The sequence below is a fragment of the Callospermophilus lateralis genome, unplaced genomic scaffold (assembly GCF_048772815.1).
Source record: "Callospermophilus lateralis isolate mCalLat2 unplaced genomic scaffold, mCalLat2.hap1 Scaffold_406, whole genome shotgun sequence".
Classification (NCBI taxonomy): Eukaryota; Metazoa; Chordata; class Mammalia; order Rodentia; family Sciuridae; genus Callospermophilus; species Callospermophilus lateralis.
In genome coordinates, this window is record NW_027514359.1 from 982439 (window position 1) to 1000322 (window position 17884).

At 47.2% G+C, this 17884-nt stretch overlaps 1 pseudogene; it reads right to left on the reverse strand.

Annotated features, from left to right (window-relative positions):
• Positions 1–1076: 1076 nt before the first annotated feature.
• LOC143640637 (B-cell CLL/lymphoma 9 protein-like) lies at positions 1077–13923 on the reverse strand (annotated as a pseudogene).
• Between the last annotated feature and the right edge of the window lie 3961 nt (positions 13924–17884).

Below are 17884 nucleotides of genomic sequence, written 5' to 3' on the forward strand. Positions count from 1 at the left end.
AGCATCTGTTCCACTCCCACATTAATAAAATTCACTTGGGAATTCCTAATAAAAAGAGAACAGAAAATGAGGTGGGCAGGGGGAGTGGGCTGGGGGTGGAAAGGCCCAGGGAGAAGGCCAAGGGCCCTCCCAAGACAGAGCTTCCCTGCAGGGCCAGGAGGACACTCGGCAGGAACAGGGCTTCTCTGGAGCAGTCTCCAGCAGAACACCAGGTATTGCAGCTGCCACAGGGGAGGGGAGAGGAGGGGGCTGAGTGTCACCAGGGGGGCCCGAGGGAGGAGAACACACTTAGCTAAGACGGGAAGTGTGGGGGAAACAGAGAAGACCTGATGGTGGGTTTGTGTACTGAGAGAGACAGACAGTGCTGGTGAGCACTCAACTGAAACAAATGTCCTAAGCTTCATTATTGTTAAAAAGAAAAATTTCCCCCATCCCCCCACCCCTCGCTGAACTTAGTTCCTTTTTTGTGCTTTTCATTAATACTCTGCTCTGAGGTCGTAGTTTGGTTTTTCTATACACTGGAGTTGAGAGAAAATAGTCCAAAGTCTGAAGATGGATTCTCCACCTAAAGTAAACAGCCCAGCATTCCTGTTCTCCTCTTGCCCCAAAGACTAACGTCTTTGTTAAAATCCCTTTTACAATATAGTACAGTACACACAAAAAAATAAAGCCCAAATTTAAAAACAAAAACAAAACCAAAAAAAACCATAGAAGAATCCTGGGAGAAGCCAGTCCAAATGACGTAAACATACAGAGAATGGTGCAACATGTGACCGATGGCGATTCTCAAAGCACAGCTACAGATTCCCAAAAGTAGGTGCCATCATGGGATACCCAAGTCCACAAAAATAATTTTTAAAAAATAAATCTTAAAAAAAACACACCTGTTGATTAAATGAAGAATTTGTTTTCAGACAGATCCATACATTCTCGAGTTCCCCTCCCCCAAAGCAGCCCTCAGGTCTCTGTCCCCCTATTGCATGACCAACAGTAAGCACTCCTGGCGCTCCCTCCGAGCAGTGCTCAGGACCTGGAATCCCATCTCGACAAGCATCGGCACATCCAATCTTAGCAGCTTAAAACATCATGTTTCCTGGGTTGCCAGGTCCTTGGCTGAATCCACCCATGCCCACGTCAGCAGCCATGCCCCAGGGCCTCATCTGGGGGGGGGGATCATGATGTTCTGCTGGGGTCCCATCATGCCCTGCATGGACATCATCATTCCTGGGGAGCCCACAGGCCCGGGGTGTGTGTACAGCCCAGCAGGCCCCCGATCCTTGCCAGGAATCATGCCCACGGCAGCAGCTGGATTGCTCATCAGGGTGGGCTGGCCGGGAAATGTAGATTGTGCTGGTGACATCTTCCGATGGTGAGGTCCCATCATGCCTTGCTGGAGAAAGGCTGGTGGTCTCATTGGGTTGTGGCCTGGCAAGGATGGAGCCGTACCAAGAGGGATGTCCGGAGTTCCTACTGGCCCTGGACCTCCCATGCCAGGTAATGCTAGTCCCATTCTGGGGGCTTGATCACCCATCATCCCCTGCATGTGCGAAAAACCAGGTCCAGGACCCTGGGGCTGTTTACGGCCTGGGACTTCCCCTCGAGGGAAATATTGCAGTCTGGCTAGGTTTCTCAGATGGAATAATGTGGGACAGATCAAACTCAGGAATCCCGGTGGCTCCAGGTCGGATGACCTCCTGCAGATCTGGGTCTGTAAACACTGAAGGCATGCTGTTCCCCAGGACAGTGAAGGAGTCGGGACCCCCTGGGCCTCCAGGATTGCAGAGTGCTGCATCTGCTGAACTTGGTGGCAGGTTGCTGGGGCGGCCGAGGGGGCCATCTCCTGGGAAACCCATCCCTCCTGGAAAACTGCCTTATCCTCCACTGGGGCCATTGTGAGGGAATGGGACTTGCTGTAGAGGAGACTGCACTGGAGGGAAGCCCTGGGGGAAACCCATCCATCCTTGAGGTACCATCAGAGGCTCCTGGGACCCATGCCCCATGACAGGGTTGTGTGACATCAAGCCAGGCCCCATTGGGACCCCATGAGGAGGTATGTTGGGTCCCATAGCATTTGGTGAGGGCATCTGACTGGAGTGAGAAAGTGGCTGGGTCATTCCCATTGGGCTGAGGGTTGGCATCGGAACCACGGGGTTTGGACCTGAAATTCGAGGATTCTGTGTATTAATGCCCATTCCTAGAAAAATAAAGATATCAAAGGAATCAACTCAACTAAAAGCAACTCAGAAAAACTAATAAATCAAATTAACAAAAAAAGTTATTTGGTGGGAAAACAAAATCTCTGCCATCAAAGACTGAAACATACTTGGGGGGCGTCTGACCCACGCATATGACATGACTGTGCAGAAGACAGCAAGGGGAAAATTCTATGTTAATAAGCAAACAGTGTTGTCGTCTTCACTGGAGACAATTTAACACAGGAAGAAAATAATCTGCCTGAACGACTGAAGTAAGGCCCTTTGTGGAGACGGAGGATTATTGGTTCCACAATCCAATTGTTAGGAATTATAACAAAGAACCCAAACGAGTCTTTTTTTCCAACTGACACCTGGCATTATTTTATGTTGCCTTCCCAAGAGACCATTTAACTCCAGGTTACAAGACACGTCAAGGCAATGACAGCGATGACGTTTAATGGAAAAGGGGAAGTGTCCTGTCTGCCAGTGTCTGGGATGTCTAAACTTCTGGCCTCCCTCTGGACCGTCACTGAGGGCGGCAGGGATGGCGTCTGTGCCCCTCACACAGCGCAGCCTAACCTGGTTAACTGGGATTGCCATCACCTTCACCACTGAAGATCACGCCTTTTTTTCTGAGATTAGTGGGGGCATAGGTGGGAGTGGGTGAAGGAATGAAGGCAGACAGAGCAAACAGTGAAAGGAAGACTTTTATTATGGCCCTAGTTCTAAGAAAGGACTCGTCTAGGAAACAGGGGCTTCCCACTCTCTGGAACCCTGTGGTGGCTGGTGGCTCGAGGGTGCGTTTCCAGGAAACCACGTGAGAGCTAACAACATTCCCATCAGCATGTGAGAAAGAAATGACCTCAGCATGACTGCAGGATGACCCCAAAGGAAAAAGTCCAGAACCCGCCAGGTACACAGAACAGGGAAGCCCTCTCACAGCCTCAGAGGAGCTGATGAAGAAGGCCATCCTCCTCTAGTCAGGCACTTCCACTCCACTGAGACTGACTCTGATGGCACATGGCTAACTGTTCAATGTCCACCTGTCTCTAAGAAAACAATTCAGGAAGTCTCTCCCTGGTCAGCACCAGCTCCACACCCGTCTTTTTGGCTTCTTACCTGGCATGTTATTCATTGATGGCAGGTTGGGAGAACGGGCTGGAGGGAAGTCGCCATCAGAGCTGGCCACAGTCTTGATGGCATCATGGTACAATGGGGTCGAAGTGGGCATTGCGAACTTGGACATTCGAGACATCATTATCGAGAGAGGGTTCTGGGAGAGGGTTGGCTCTGGAGGCATAGTGTAAGGTGTGCTCGAGGGAAGACTTCCAGGGATATTCACAGAGGCAGGCTGGCTGGCTGAAGGCGGTGGAGGGCCATCTAGGAGAACAAAGCAAAACAAAACAAAGATGGGCAGGGAGTCCACTGGTTCTGAGAGCTACTGGGCCTTATGATTATGAACTGGCAAGGCCAGGAAGGAGACAGATGAGCAGGACAGTGTTATTAGACCAAGGACACGAGTCATCAATCTTCTAGTCAAGCTCTCTGTGTGTGCAGGAGACTGTGGCGTGATATGGAGATGACGGATCAGCAGATGTGAAGACAAAACCCAGCAGGAATACATTAGAAAAATGAGATTACAAACAACCATTTCATTGAAAAGAATGTGAAATATAAATAGAACTCTTTCCCTTGCCAGTCACAATTAAGAACTTGATCCAGGTATTAGAATCCCATGAAGCCAGACTAGTGCCCAACCCCAGGACCAGCCATATCACCCTACACAAACTCTTCATTTCCATGACTGCTACGGGTTAGAAGCTCACATGTAAGACAATGCAAGGAGGTTTGGAGAAACAGTTGGGTCACAGCCTTAAGCTAATCAATGAATTAATCCCTGCTGGGACCAACTGAGTAGTAGCTGGAGGCCGGTGGGCTGTGGCTGGAGGAAGTGGTTCATGAGGAAGTGGCTATGGGGTATGTATTTTTTATCTGGAGTGGGCAGTCTCTCTCTCTCTCTCTCTGCTACCGTCTGCCACACTCTTCTGCCATGATGTTCTGCCTCACCTTGAGTCCCTAGGAATGGAGCCAGCCTTCTATGGACAGAGACCTCTGAAACCATGAGCCCTCAAATAAACTTTCCCTCCTAAAGTTTTTGTGGTCAGATCTTTTAGTCACAGCAGCAAAAAAGCTAACTAAAACAATGGCCATGATGCTTGACCTAAGAAGGTCTGAAGCAGCTAGCTATTCCACTGTTTTAATGACCCTCTTACCCCAGAGGAAGACCCTTGGCTTGGCAGGACAGGCCTCCCATCTTGTTCTGGTTCTAGTTTTCTCAGGTGGAGACTGTACCAAAACTAGCACACACCCCAGAGCTCTGGTTCCACCCACGAAGCTACTATCATCAGTGAGGGTCTCTCCCAAAAAGAAAATATGAACAAACTGCAGCTGATCTGAGGAAATGGAGTTTTCTGTGGGCAACTATAGTTACAAGAACCAAACAAGTCTTAGAATAGCTTCCCTCTATGTGTGGGACAAGACTCACCTTGAAGTGGGTGGGCCCAGGATTTGAGGAAGTCACATTTCCCCACTGTTAGGACGTTCTATCTCACCAGCCTTGTTCACTGTGCTAAGGTAAGTCACTGTGGCAACTGACATACAGCGTCCCACTCCCTTCCTCCTTCCATAGCACCCACCACACACAGACACTTTGCAGGGCTGAGTACTTGTGCAAACACCTAACGCAGTACTCAGAATGATGCACCTTGCCACGAGTTTTGGCAAAGGCCACTTCCTCTGGTTACACTCAAAGACACCAATTTTCTTAAGCAAAATCAGGGTCTGGCAATCTCCAGGTATGAGTGCGACTGTGAGGATGCCGACATACTGACCTGACTCTACACTTCCCAGCATGGCTGGGGAGGCCATGGTGAGGGGAGCTTTAAGGTTTGGAGGAATCCCAGAACTCTGAAGGGGAGGTTTGGGAGAGGAGGTCCATCCAGGTGATGGGGCAGGAAGTGATGGAGACTTGAGGTGAACAGGCGAAGCAGCAGCAGACCCCAAAACAGGGGGGGACTTAATGGAAGCAGCAGCAGCGGGGCCTGCCAGCTGCGATAGAGTCTGGGGGGAATTGAGGTTCCCCGAGGGTGAGCCCAGCATTGGGGACTGGACTTGGTGCATCGTGGGAGACTTCAGAGGGTTGATGCCTGGGGAATGCACCTGGCTGGCTGCCACAGATATATACAGGGGCTTGCGTCCCAGGCCACGCTGGACGGGGAGAGCTGGGTTGAGGCTGGTGGGGTTACTCGAGGGGTTGAGAGGTAGTGGTGGCATATGACTGAGCTGGCTGTTAGTCCTCTGGTAGGGCCCAATTGATTCTCTGAGATTCCGCAAGCCACTGCCGCTGCCTGGACCCTGAGACATGGGAAGGAATGGCCTGGGGCCCATGCCATACTCCTGCTGAGGGTGCTCACTAAATGGCAGGGGAACCATCTTCTGCTGGGAAGGCAGCATGTCTGAGCCGCCTGGGCGGGACTTCATCGACTCCTCAGGGCCTGCACCAGCCTCTCTCATCTTCTGAGGCATCATCTGAGTGCTGGGCCCCATGCAGACATTCAGATGCATGTCTCCCTTCATCCCACCAGGAACCATCCTAAACTCAAGTTCCTGACCAGGGCCTATCTGTGGAGGCATTCCTTTTGGAAAGTCGCCCCTGGAAGGACTCAGCGGGCCCTCGACTGGTATCCGTGGGAAGATGGGATTGTTCCTGGGCTCCATGTGGCGCTGGGAGCCTGGGATCACCCTGTTCACCTCCATGCTGGGCCTGATGCCTTCCATGCCCATCCCTGGGGGGAGACCCAGCTGCTTCTCTGCCAGCTGCTGCTGAAACATCTCTTCAGACAATCCTTGGGGGTTTGGGAAGCGCTCCCCTCGGCCAGGACCGCTGAAGACACCTTGGCCGGGAGGGAAGTTTCGACCATCTGGGATTTTTTGGCACATCGTCTGGCCAACTGACTCCAGAGAGGCCTGGTTTAGACGCAGGGTTGGGCTCATTTGGCCCTTCCATCTCAGAGTTTATCATTCCTGCAAATCCCGGGAGGCGCATCTGGCTCCCTGGCATGTTGGGATGGGGAGCCATGCCCCTGGGGGGGGAGAGAATGCAAAATGCTGATTCCATCAGAGAACGGCTCTGCAGCCCCGGGTGCCCAGCCTTCACCAGGAGTCACCTGGTAGGGAGGGGGCAGCCCTCGGCCCACAGCCCTCGGCCCGTGCGGGTGGACCAGCACGTCCTGCAGGGAGCACTGCTGCACCACCACTTGCTCCTGCTTCCTTCTCTTCTCCTCGTAGAACTCCTGCTGCAGCTTTAGCCACGCCATCTGCTCAGGGGTCATGTGCTTCAGGTGGTCAGGTCCGATGGGCAGAGACTGGGAGTTCATAGAAGGTGGAACCATTTCATCTGGAGAAAAGGGCACATCTCTATGTCCTTGAGGGCCAAAGGGAGCTCCCACATCTGTCCGGGGCCCAGGACCCTTACCCAGGCTTTGGGACTGAGCCATCATGGCCTGGATTGGCCCTTCTGTTTTTTTCTGAGGTCCATCTAATACCCCAGGATTCTGCTGGGCCCCCCCCCACTCTGTCCTCCTGAGAATTCTTTCTCATCAGGGAAGAGCATACGCTGGATGTCTCTGAGGGTCTGCAAGGAGCACTCATGGTGATCCAGCTGCTCCTGAGACAGGCCGTCAGGGTTTTCTCCCAGTGTGGGGGGCTCGCCACTGGACACTGATGGGGGTGGAGGGGCTTTGGGATCTGCCGAAGAGCTACTGCTCCCCTGGGAGACAGGGGTCACTGCTCGACTGTTGGGCGTTGAGTTTGGCCCGGTATCAACCGGGGGCAATGGAGTGGAGCTGGCAGGACTACCCACAGGAGCAATCAGTTTATTCTCCAGCCCAGGACTGTCGTGGTCCAGGGGACGTGGGGGTGCCACAGACTTGGGTGCTGGTGCTGGAATGGGTGGAGTTGGCTGCAGTCTGGTGTTCTGGGAAGAATTCTGGTCCTGGTTGGCTGGAGCTGGGGGTTGTTGTGGGAGAGGTTTCGGATCATTGTGAATGGCAGATATCTGTGTATTCTGAAGATAAATGAGATTGTTTAGATCATTGGTAAACTGAACAGAGGGGCAATTAAAAGAGCAAGATATGTTATAAAGGACTTGTCCCAGTGACATAATTCTCTACTGACACCTGATTCTGAAATTATTTACGTACAACCCTTCTTTGGACATAGAGATGTTTCGATTTTTTTTTTAAACCTTACTGTCCAATGGCATCCTCTTTCCCTTCTTGAAGATCGGGTTCCAATAACTGTATAAGCATGCCAGGGGAGAGCCACTCTGCCAAAGAGAATAAATCTGAATGTCTATTTCGAGAAACAGGTTTGATATCACATGTCTACTATGTGTTTTTGATTCAGGGAAAAGATTAGTTCCTTGGTATGTGGGAGGCTACACCTAACACCTTTTTCTTTTTCCTGGAAGTACAATAGGGTATGCAGACTTATCGTCATCAATCAAAAGGTCTGATGCTTCACTTGTAGCTCTGTGCTCCGCCAGCTGGATACAGTGGGAGGCCACTCCATGTCACATCCCCTCCGGTAGGGTGACGACTGAAGTGTTCCCCTCCTTGAGTTTCCAGGGGCCTCACATCTATGGTTTCTGTTTTTAGTTTGTGATCACTGATTCCCTATCTGATAAGAATTTGTACATTAACTGTAGTAGGATAATCTGCAGGAAGGAAGCGTTTGCACACAAGTCTGAGGTGATCTAGCTCGCGGTGTCCCTTGATCTGTTCCTTCCAATGGACAGCAGGCTGCCCTTTTTAACTTATTAAGTACTACTGCTAAACTGAGTCCTGGATAAAAGCTCCCTTACCTACAATTGGTGACACAGACACTACGACTGTCTGGAAGAAGGATGTACATGTTCTAGGTCTCAACTTTAGCACAGCTGAGACTTCAGAGGGTTAAGAAGGGCCTGGTCTACAAACTTTCTCAGTTATTTTTCACCAGCCTTCAGTGACCCTCCTAATCCCTTTCTGGTGTTCATTTGTTCCTACTTGTTCATTTAATCCATTCTGTATTCCTAAATCCACAAGGCTCTTAACTTACCTCCCCACTTACTCTCTGGAATGTTTACCTTTGGGTAAATCTGCACATGAATTATTATGTGTATCTACATGAAGAATTTATATTTCATATAAGCAAAAACATCTTTGAGTATTTATACTCTGTAAAAAAATATATACACAAATGTTTCATTTGGAAGTACTGATGCACATTTGTCTGTAGATAGATTTGTATGGGTAAAATCAGCTCAATCTGTTTGACTCTGTTCAATTCCACTTTTGCAACTCCTCAACCAAAGCATGGAGGTCACCCGAATTTTCCCTGTCGTGCCGTTTCAGGTTTGGTTTGGTTGGCCAGTTTTAATAAAGCAATTACAGTCAAGGAAACTGTTTCTCACTACCCCTTTCATTTCAGATTTGGAGCAATGTATCATTACTAATTCCCTCCTTAACTCCAATTCTGATTACATTTTAGCACCAGAGAAGGTGGAGGTGACAACTGTATTAAGAACTATCATTAAGTCAATAAAGCTCGACTGGGTTGCAAGGTACCCAGTGGTCCCCCAGACAACAAGCATTTTAAATATAATGATATTCACTCTCCATCTGAGTAGTGCAGATAACCTGGGAAATATAAAATCCCTCAGTTGAGGAAAGCTCAAGCTCTGCTACGTCCACAGAGATGAAGATTTCTTTGATACACACAGTAGACAAGATGGCACCGATTTTATCTGGAATTATAACTTTGCTTACTGTCATTTAACTTTCCCATGATTAAGACTCATACCAGTATTAGAGTTCATGCTCTCTGAACACAGGGACTGTATCTTGAGCTTCTTAGCACTCCCCACAGCATCTGGTGCAATGCCTGGACAATGCCAGGCACCAGAAATGTTGTTTGGTTCAATTTAATCAACTATATGCATTAAAATAAACACTGCATATTTTTTCTTCAACTAATTCAAGAATGTTATTTTTTTAAAAATCTGCTCTACATATAGGTTGAATTTAGATTTTCCTAGAGATGGTGACCCTGAAATATCTGTGTAGCTCCTCTTTTGTTTAGCATCTTCTTCCCCTCACTCATCATCAGTTTACCAGCATCTGATAGAAAGGCACAGTGTGACATGCCTAAGGTCCCACAATACCAGGGTCACACTAGATATCCAGAATACAGCTCCTTGTCAATCACCACCCGATCCTGGGCAGTCACTGTGGACCCACTTCTCAACCACATACCAGAGGGGCTGTGCTTCTGTCCGCCTTGCTGCTGGAGATGTTCTGGATGTGGAAAGAGACGATGGTTTCAACATGGCTTCAGCAGCTCTCCAGAGACAAAAGGTAAAACATGCTAGGCCATGTCTCTGTCTCACTCACTGTGACCCCAAATGGACCCCACGCTGGACCTCTAAGGGAGTGGAAGGAGAAGCACCAAGAACCACCAGAGATATTGGATAAGAAGAAACCAAGGGGCCGGGGGTGGCTCAGTGGTGGAGCGCAGCCTGCCATGTGTGAGGCTCTGGGCTCAAGTCTCAGCACCATATGTAAGTAAGTAAATCAACGACTAAAAAAATAAATTTAAGGGCTGGGGATGTGGCTCAAGCAGTAGTGTGCTCGCCTGGCATGCGTACGGCCCGGGTTCGATCCTGAGCACCGCATACAAAACAAAGATGTTGTGTCCGCCGATAACTAAAAAAAAATAAATATTAAAAAACTCACTCTCCCTCTCTCTCTCTCTTAAAAAATATATAAAAAATAAATAAATAAATAAATAAATAAATTTAAGAACAGAAGAAGAAACTAAGGGAAACATTTTATTATCATCAAACACCTGAAACTAAAAGACAGCCATGAATGTACCCCAAAAGAGGCACTAAAAAAACAAAACACAAAGCCCCAAACTTTCTTCTTCTTAATGAACCTACTATTAAGGTATTTTATAGAAGATCCTAGTTCAAAATCCCAAACTGAGAAATGTGAACACTAAAATCTCAAAAACACCCAGGGATAGGAAAAGTTTAAGTTTGTTAAGATTCACTTTTTATCTTAAGTGAAAAAGAAAAGAAAAAAAGTGCACACAGGGTATTTTTTGACGAATAAACGAATAAAAATCGATTCAGCCATCCACTCAGAACATGTATAGCAAGATGTTCATGGTAGTTATGTTTAAATTCCAGAGGTTTTTCTTTTTAGTGTTTTTTTTTTATTTTAATTATTCCACTATAGATATTTACTACTTGGAGCATTTAAAAAATAATAATAAGCAAATTGTAGAAAAAGTGTTTATTATACAATCACTCTTCTATGTTTAAAAAAGGTAGATGTGTATATTTGTATTAGCACAAAAAATTTCTGAAAGAAAAGTCAAGGAAGTATTATCAGTGGTTGCCTCTGGGGAGTAAGATGGGGAAGGATTTACATTTTATTTTATCTCTTTTTGTACTGTCAACTTTACATGATACAAGAGGGAAAAAAATCAATCTGCAAGGGGAAGGGGAATAAGAATTAAGGTCCCCTCTCCCCACACACATAAGTGACGTTTAACAGCAAGACAGTGCCATCTACTTACTTATTGGCCATCTCAGTAGAAAACCATATACCACTTTGGCTGGAGTCTTCTGAGCAGGTGTGGGCTCTGGGGCAGTAGCTTGTCCATGGGAAGGGGTGGAAGACCTGGGGACTGTGGCGGTTGATGGGGTCATGGAGTGTGGTGTGTGCTGGGAATCCTGGGACTTTATATGGTCAGCAGAATTACATTCGAAAAGAATAAAGGACTCATTGTCATGGAAAGACTGAGACTCTTTTTTTTCCTGCCAGCATTTACAGCATCACAACACAAACCCACCTTGAGAATTTCAAGGAGAAACTATCTCGTTAAGAGGAAACCTTCTTTTTACTTATAAAATTTCAAACACTCTTCTCCCTACATGACTCATTACAAAGCACCCTTCCTCCTCATTTCTGTAAATAGAATACATCCTTCAGATATCAGTATAACTGTCCCTCCCTCCTGGTAACAGTTCTCAAACTTCTTGGACTTGCCTAGATGCCCCAGCTAATGGAACTCATAGTCCCCTAACTTCTCTTACTTCAGCATTCATGAAATTTCATTGTTTATTTAACGATCAGCTTCTAGATACACTCAAATCCTTAAGGACGGCTACTGCGTCTATCTTATTGACCATGGTACCCCTAGCATCTGCATAGTGCTGGCCCTCATAGTAGGCCTCCCAAACTTAAGGAGGCCTTCCAACACCTGAGGAAGGAAGGAAAGGAAAGAAAAGAAAAGAAAGGAATAGAGGTAGGGAGGAAAGAAAGGGGGAACAATCACCCAGGTTTTCTTTTTTTTCTCACAATATTGGGACTTAAACCTAGGGCCTCTGAATGCTAGGCAAACACTCTACCCTGAACTAAAACCCCAGGCCTTTTATTTTTCATTTTGAGTCTCCAGGCCAAAGACATGCATAAAAATGTGGGCAGCCCTGTGAGGTACCCCGTCAAACTATGTGCATCCCCCCGAGCAGCACTCAACAAGGTGGTTCCAGACTAGGCTCCAGTGAGTAGAAAAGTGAGAAGGAACAGTTCCATTACACATCACTAAATGGCCCAGGCTGGCCTTGAACTGATGATCCTCCTGCCTCAGGCTCCAGGCTAGCTGGGATAACCATGAGGCCAGCTTTTGCTGCACCTGGCAAGGTTTTCCATTTTTCATATGGGTTCCAGTTCTTGAAAACTAACTTCACATTCTGGCCTACAGTTAGATTTTTGTTCTTACACTAGGAGGAAAAAACCTAAAATCACATATCATACCCCTTTCTGGCTGACTCCACTTTGGTACCTGCCAAATCTCTACCACACCTGGTAGTCCCTCATTCCTGCCACAGTGAAATCAGCTGTGACAAGTCTAGAGTACTGTCAGGGCCACCAAGGCTTCTTCTTGTGTCTGCAAGCCTAGCAAAGTGGCAACCAGAGAGCACAAACCCAAGCCCAGGGAGACTACCTGGATGGAGAACAGGAGGGGATGCCACTTGCAGAGAGGCTGGAGCTACTGACTGGAAACTGAAGGAGAATCAGCACAGAGGCCAAAGACATGCATAAAAATGTGGCAAGCCCTGTGAGGTACCCTGTCAAACTATGTGCAACCCCTGGGCAGCACTCAACAAGGTGGTTCCAGACTAGGCTCCAGTGAGTAGAAAAGTGAGAAGGAACAGTTCCATTACACCCTGGGAGAACTCCTGAATCTGACTCCTGTTCTCCCCACTTGACCGAGCTGGCCTTTCTGGCCTCCAGCCCATGTCAGAGGCTTTCCCTCAGGACACGACTTCCCTCTGAGTCTCAGGGATCTTACAGACATACCTTTCATGTCAGAGTCATCGTTTGGAGTACCCGGATCTCTCTGATCAAAGGAGTCGGGGGAAACACTTCGCTCCCTTTTCCCCTTGCCCTTGGCACCATTTCCAGCCCCATGCTCCCACCTGGGCCAGGGAGTGCTTTAGGGGTATGGCCCCCACTCTTGGAGTCACAGGGGGATGGCTGGGATTGGCTGGCTGAGCCCCCCTGTTTACCCTGATTGGAGAATTTGGAATCCAGCTGGGGGTTTCCAGATGGGGACATCACTGTAGGGGGACAGACCATCACCTCCTGCTTTGACTTAGGGCTACTAGAAGAAACAAATAACAAAAGGAGATAAGACACCAGGCACAGGAGCAGCAATTTCTTCAGTGGGCCCAGGAAACCCTAAGGACTAAATAACCACCCCATGTTGCACCTCAGCCACTTGCTCGTTCCCATTTCAGAGCCATCCACAGAGGAGGACTGAACACAGTGGACTGCCAGGTCTCAGGAAACCTGGTCACATGGGGACCCATCTCTAGGCCTTCTGTCAATAAAGGACAACAGTTTCTATGTACATAGGGAAGTGACTCTCACACGGAGACTAGTTTAGAGTCAACAAATATGCACCCCCAGCCTGGTGACAGACAGCTGTGAGGAGAGGCCAGCTTCCCTGCTGGGAAACTTGGACAGTCCCAGAGAGCAAGAGGGAAACCCACTGGTGCCTGGAAGCTTAGGGAGATCCTCCAGGACGCGAATCCCTCCCAACAGTGCATTTTACCACAACAGGGTAGACCAACCACTGCCCCAGTGCGGGAAGGAAAGGCTCCTTTCAAAATGAAACTCAAGAACTGGGTAGCAGAGGGAAAGCTGGCATGGGACTGGGGCAACCTCAGGCCCTCACCTTGCCAAGTTTAGCAACTGTCCTGTTGGTCTTTGTATGCGAGTTTTGGCAAGGTGTGCAGAGGTAAAGAGGAGAGGTCCAAGAACAATGAGTAAAGAATACTACAGGGAAACTACATAAGCTTTGTCATTAGCCCGGTGACTCTTCTGTTCCTATTTACTATTCCATTTCCCTTCCTTTCCCATTTGGGTGTCATCTGTTTCTATCCCAACACACCGTATCATCAGTAAGTGTCTGTGGTGCACCAGGAATCCCCAAGGGGCCGTGGGGAGTGGCCCTTGTCCTCACCTCTGTGCGTTTCCTGATGGAGAGTTCCTCACTTTAGGGTTACTGGAATGCATTGATTGAAATCCTGAGCTTGCAGTCACAAACAGGGACGGGCTCACTGAGTTCCTCTCGGGCTATCGCAGAAGCAGCTGCTGGGAGCAGCAGCAGTGGCCCACTGCTTGCTTGGCGTGTCCCTTAGCATTGACCACCTGTACTCCTTTTTCCTCTTTGTTTTTCTCTGCTGGGGAAGTGGGTCCTTTCTCCTTGCAGTTCCCACATTCTCTGGGTGTGTGCCTCCTGCTGCCAAAAGAAAATCTCGCATCTCCAGGGCACTCTACAAGAAAAGAACACCCCAAAATGGTGAGACATAACATAACACTGAAACATAAAACCACATCACAACAGGATCAAGAGGAAAGCACCAGCCAACAAAGAGCCAGCAAGATCATTCCTCAGCTTCCAGCAGAGTTAAAGGAAAGGGCGACACTCCTATCCTGGCCACAGGCTCTGGTGCTGAAGTAGCTGAAGAGTGACTAAGACCTTATCCCAGCACACAACCTCCCACCCAAGCAGCAAGAACTAGGCATCTGTAAGCAGAGGAGAAATGCAGTTTAATCTTTAGCCATTTAGTCTCCTTCACATTTCTCTACTTCTGAATACAAAATCCTCAAAAACATTTTATTCTTTTTTTTCTTCTAAAACAATGCTTTGAAACCACTGGGAAGTGCAGATCCAGTGACTCTCTGCTATTTTAGCTCTGGTGGCAAAACAATGGCACCAAAATGTAACAAACCCACCCCAATTTCAAACCACGAATCCAATGAATCTATGCTTATTTTCTTAGGGCCTCAAGGGCGAGGAGACATGAAAGGAGGTACTTTTGAAAACAAATATTGAGCCAATACTAAATACAATCAGTTCTGTTCCCAATTTCCATGATCTTTCTATTAAATTATGCCAAATATGTGTCTTGTGTTCTCACTGCTTAATGACAGGGACTTTAGGCATGGGTAAGCAAGGGAATGATCCATAATTCTGAAGGTAAAAGAACATCTTTGAAGGCTAATATATTTTTTGAGCCAATTTGCAAGGCTAATGTGCAGCATAAAGGTCAAGTAAATATTCCCAAACCTAGCTAGAGAATAAATGAGAAAGCCCTTTATTTAGGGAAGCCCAGACTGGCTAAGGGAAAATCCAGGTATACCCTGAGTCAGTCCCTCCCCTCCCTCCCCTTCTGCTGCTGGTGTCTTACTTCAGAACACAAGACTGAAGGGGGAGGTTATTAAGTGCAGGATTAGTAGCTGAAGAATCAAAACGTGTCACAAACAGCTCAGGTGTTGCAGCTTACATGTGTTTCCAGAGGTGAAAACTAGACTAATACTGGGAGGGTCTGTTATTTTCTATGTTTTGGCAGTATGATCATTACCAAGTGTCTATTTTGTCATTTAGAAATTTTTACAGTCCCAACCACTTTACCTGGGACACAGAAGGAATTCATGGAAGTTCTGAATATACACACTTTTTAAATAGAGAAGACAGGAAAAAGAACTATAACAAAACATAGGGAATGTTGCTAGGCTAAACATTTTGTTATTAATTTAAGGTTATATTTTATCCCTATCACATTTCAGCCTTTTTGCTTTTCCAGTTTAAACTATAAAATGGATTGTGTTTGTCTAATCTGACAGAGAATCATAAAGCATTCTGTAAATCCCCAACAAATATCAGCAACCTCTGGTAGGGAGGAAGCAGCAAATGCATCCGCACGGACAAGGCTATTCCAAACCCTTTACCTCAGGAAAGAAAAGCATTACCCCTGTATAGGGCCCGTAGCTCCTGGTCCCTCCCATCTGTGACACACACTGACCACTCCATGTGCGTATTTTACCCCTGTGTGAAGGCTGTGTCTCTGAAGACAACCCCCTGTTTCAAGGTCTTTGGTTTTTCTATAACACTCAGCACAACACACTAAGAGGGTTGGGACTTCTGTGACTTACTTGGCTTCTCACTGATTGGAAACACCCAGCATTTGTGTTGCAATCTCTTTCCAAAGCAATGCAAAACATATTACAAATATCAAATCTCTATTAATCTACCAAGAATTTATGAGCTGGTAGCACAGACTCTTTCTAGTAATAATGCTGTGACCATAAAACACTTTTATTTTCAAAGTACTTCTACATATAGTTCCTTATTCTCTTATCACCCCAAGCTCTAGGCCTTCTGACAGTAAGAACAAATGAGCAAAATTCTCATCTTTTTGTGGGGGATGGCAGGGGGTGCCAGGAATTGAACCTAGGGACACTAAACCACTGAGCCACATCTCCAACACTTTTTATATTTATTTTGAGACAGAGTCTCACTAAGTTGCTTAGGGGGCCTCACTAAATTGCTGAGGCTGACTTTGAACTTGTGATCCTCCTACCTCAGCCTCCCGAGTGATGGGACTACAGGCATGCACCATGACGCCCAACTCATCTAGATTCTGCCAGAGATCCCTTCCTTCTTGAAAATGACCTCATTTGGTTTCCCTCGTTTTCTCCTAGTGCTCCAGTCATTCTATGCCTGCTTCCCTGAGGCCTCTTCTCCACTCAGGCTCTAAAGCCCCAAGGTCCTCGGGAGTCTCTCTGGGCCCTGGCTGCGCTCATCCTGGAGTCCTCTCCATGCCGACAGCTTCCAGATCCCCACGGCTCAGCCTCCAGCTGCGACTGCACCCACCCATACACTTCACACTTCCCCCAGACAGTTCCAACCCAACAGGATCAAACATGAGTTCTTGTCTTTGTGTAGTCTTCCTCCCAAACGACTTTCCTTCAGTTTCCCACACTTTAGTAAATGTCCCCTTTATCCACTCAGTTGCTCATGTCAGAAATCTGGGAGTCACTCTTGACACTTGACACTCTGCTAACCCCCACGTCAAGTTTGCACATTTTTGTTTAAAGAATGAAGTCCCAGCTTGTTTCTTCTTCAGAGAAGGAAGGTTCCTTAAAATCAGGAATCTACACGGGAGTCTGCATCACATTCTTCTCACAGCACCCTGCGTTTTTCTGTGTTTATGATCACATGTGTGATCATGTGATCATCTGTGTGACATTCATCTCTAACAGCACCAGAAGCTCCCTGAAGGTGGGGACGGAGACCGACCTGTTCATCCCTCTACTCCCAGAACTTACTACAATGGCATGAAAATACTGGTTTCATCCACCCAGAAAATGATACCAACATGGAGAAGAAATATCTGCATTCTCACACTCACTATAGCATTTACAATAGCCACAATGTGGAATCAACTCAAGTATCTGTCAGCGGATGAACAGTTAAAGAAAGTGTGTTACATTCATGCACACCCTCTGGAATACTATTTGACCTTAAAAAAGATTGAAATCCTGTCATCTACAACATAGATGAAACCAGAGAACATTACTTTAAGTGAAATAAGTCAAGCACAGAAAGACAAATACTGCATGACCTCACACACAGAACTGGAAAAAGTTGAACTCAAAGAAGTAAATAGTAGGATGGTGCTTACTAAGGGACAGGAGGTGAAGAGGGGAGTTGGGTGATACAGAGGGGAAAAGGTCCGTGAAGCAAAGCCCAAACTTCCTCAAGACCACCTCTCAAAGCCAGGCCTGTGCCCCAGTGCTCTCTCCACCCTACTCACTGAAACCCCCGGTCACGACACTGCACTGCTCATCCTGGAGGTGGGGAGTCCGGGAACCCCTTTCTTAAAGGTGATCTCACCTGGAAGACGGTAAATAGTGGGAAAAAATTCCTAAATAAATTTTAAAAAATGAACCACATGAAAATAGACAATGAACCATGGGCTATATTTCCCCCATCCCTGCACTAAGGCATCAAACCTTATGAACCACTTGGCCTCCCTGAGATTTAAACTTTGGGTCTCTCTTTTATATACTTTCACTTCTGTTTCCAAAAAAAACCTAAAAACTGAAAGCACCTGCCTTTCATTATGTGCTCTGATTTTATGTTGTAACCCCTGAATGGCTCGTTTAGTTTTGTGATTTTGTCCTCTATGGATAATAAATTTCCAAATGCACATTCCCAGTTTT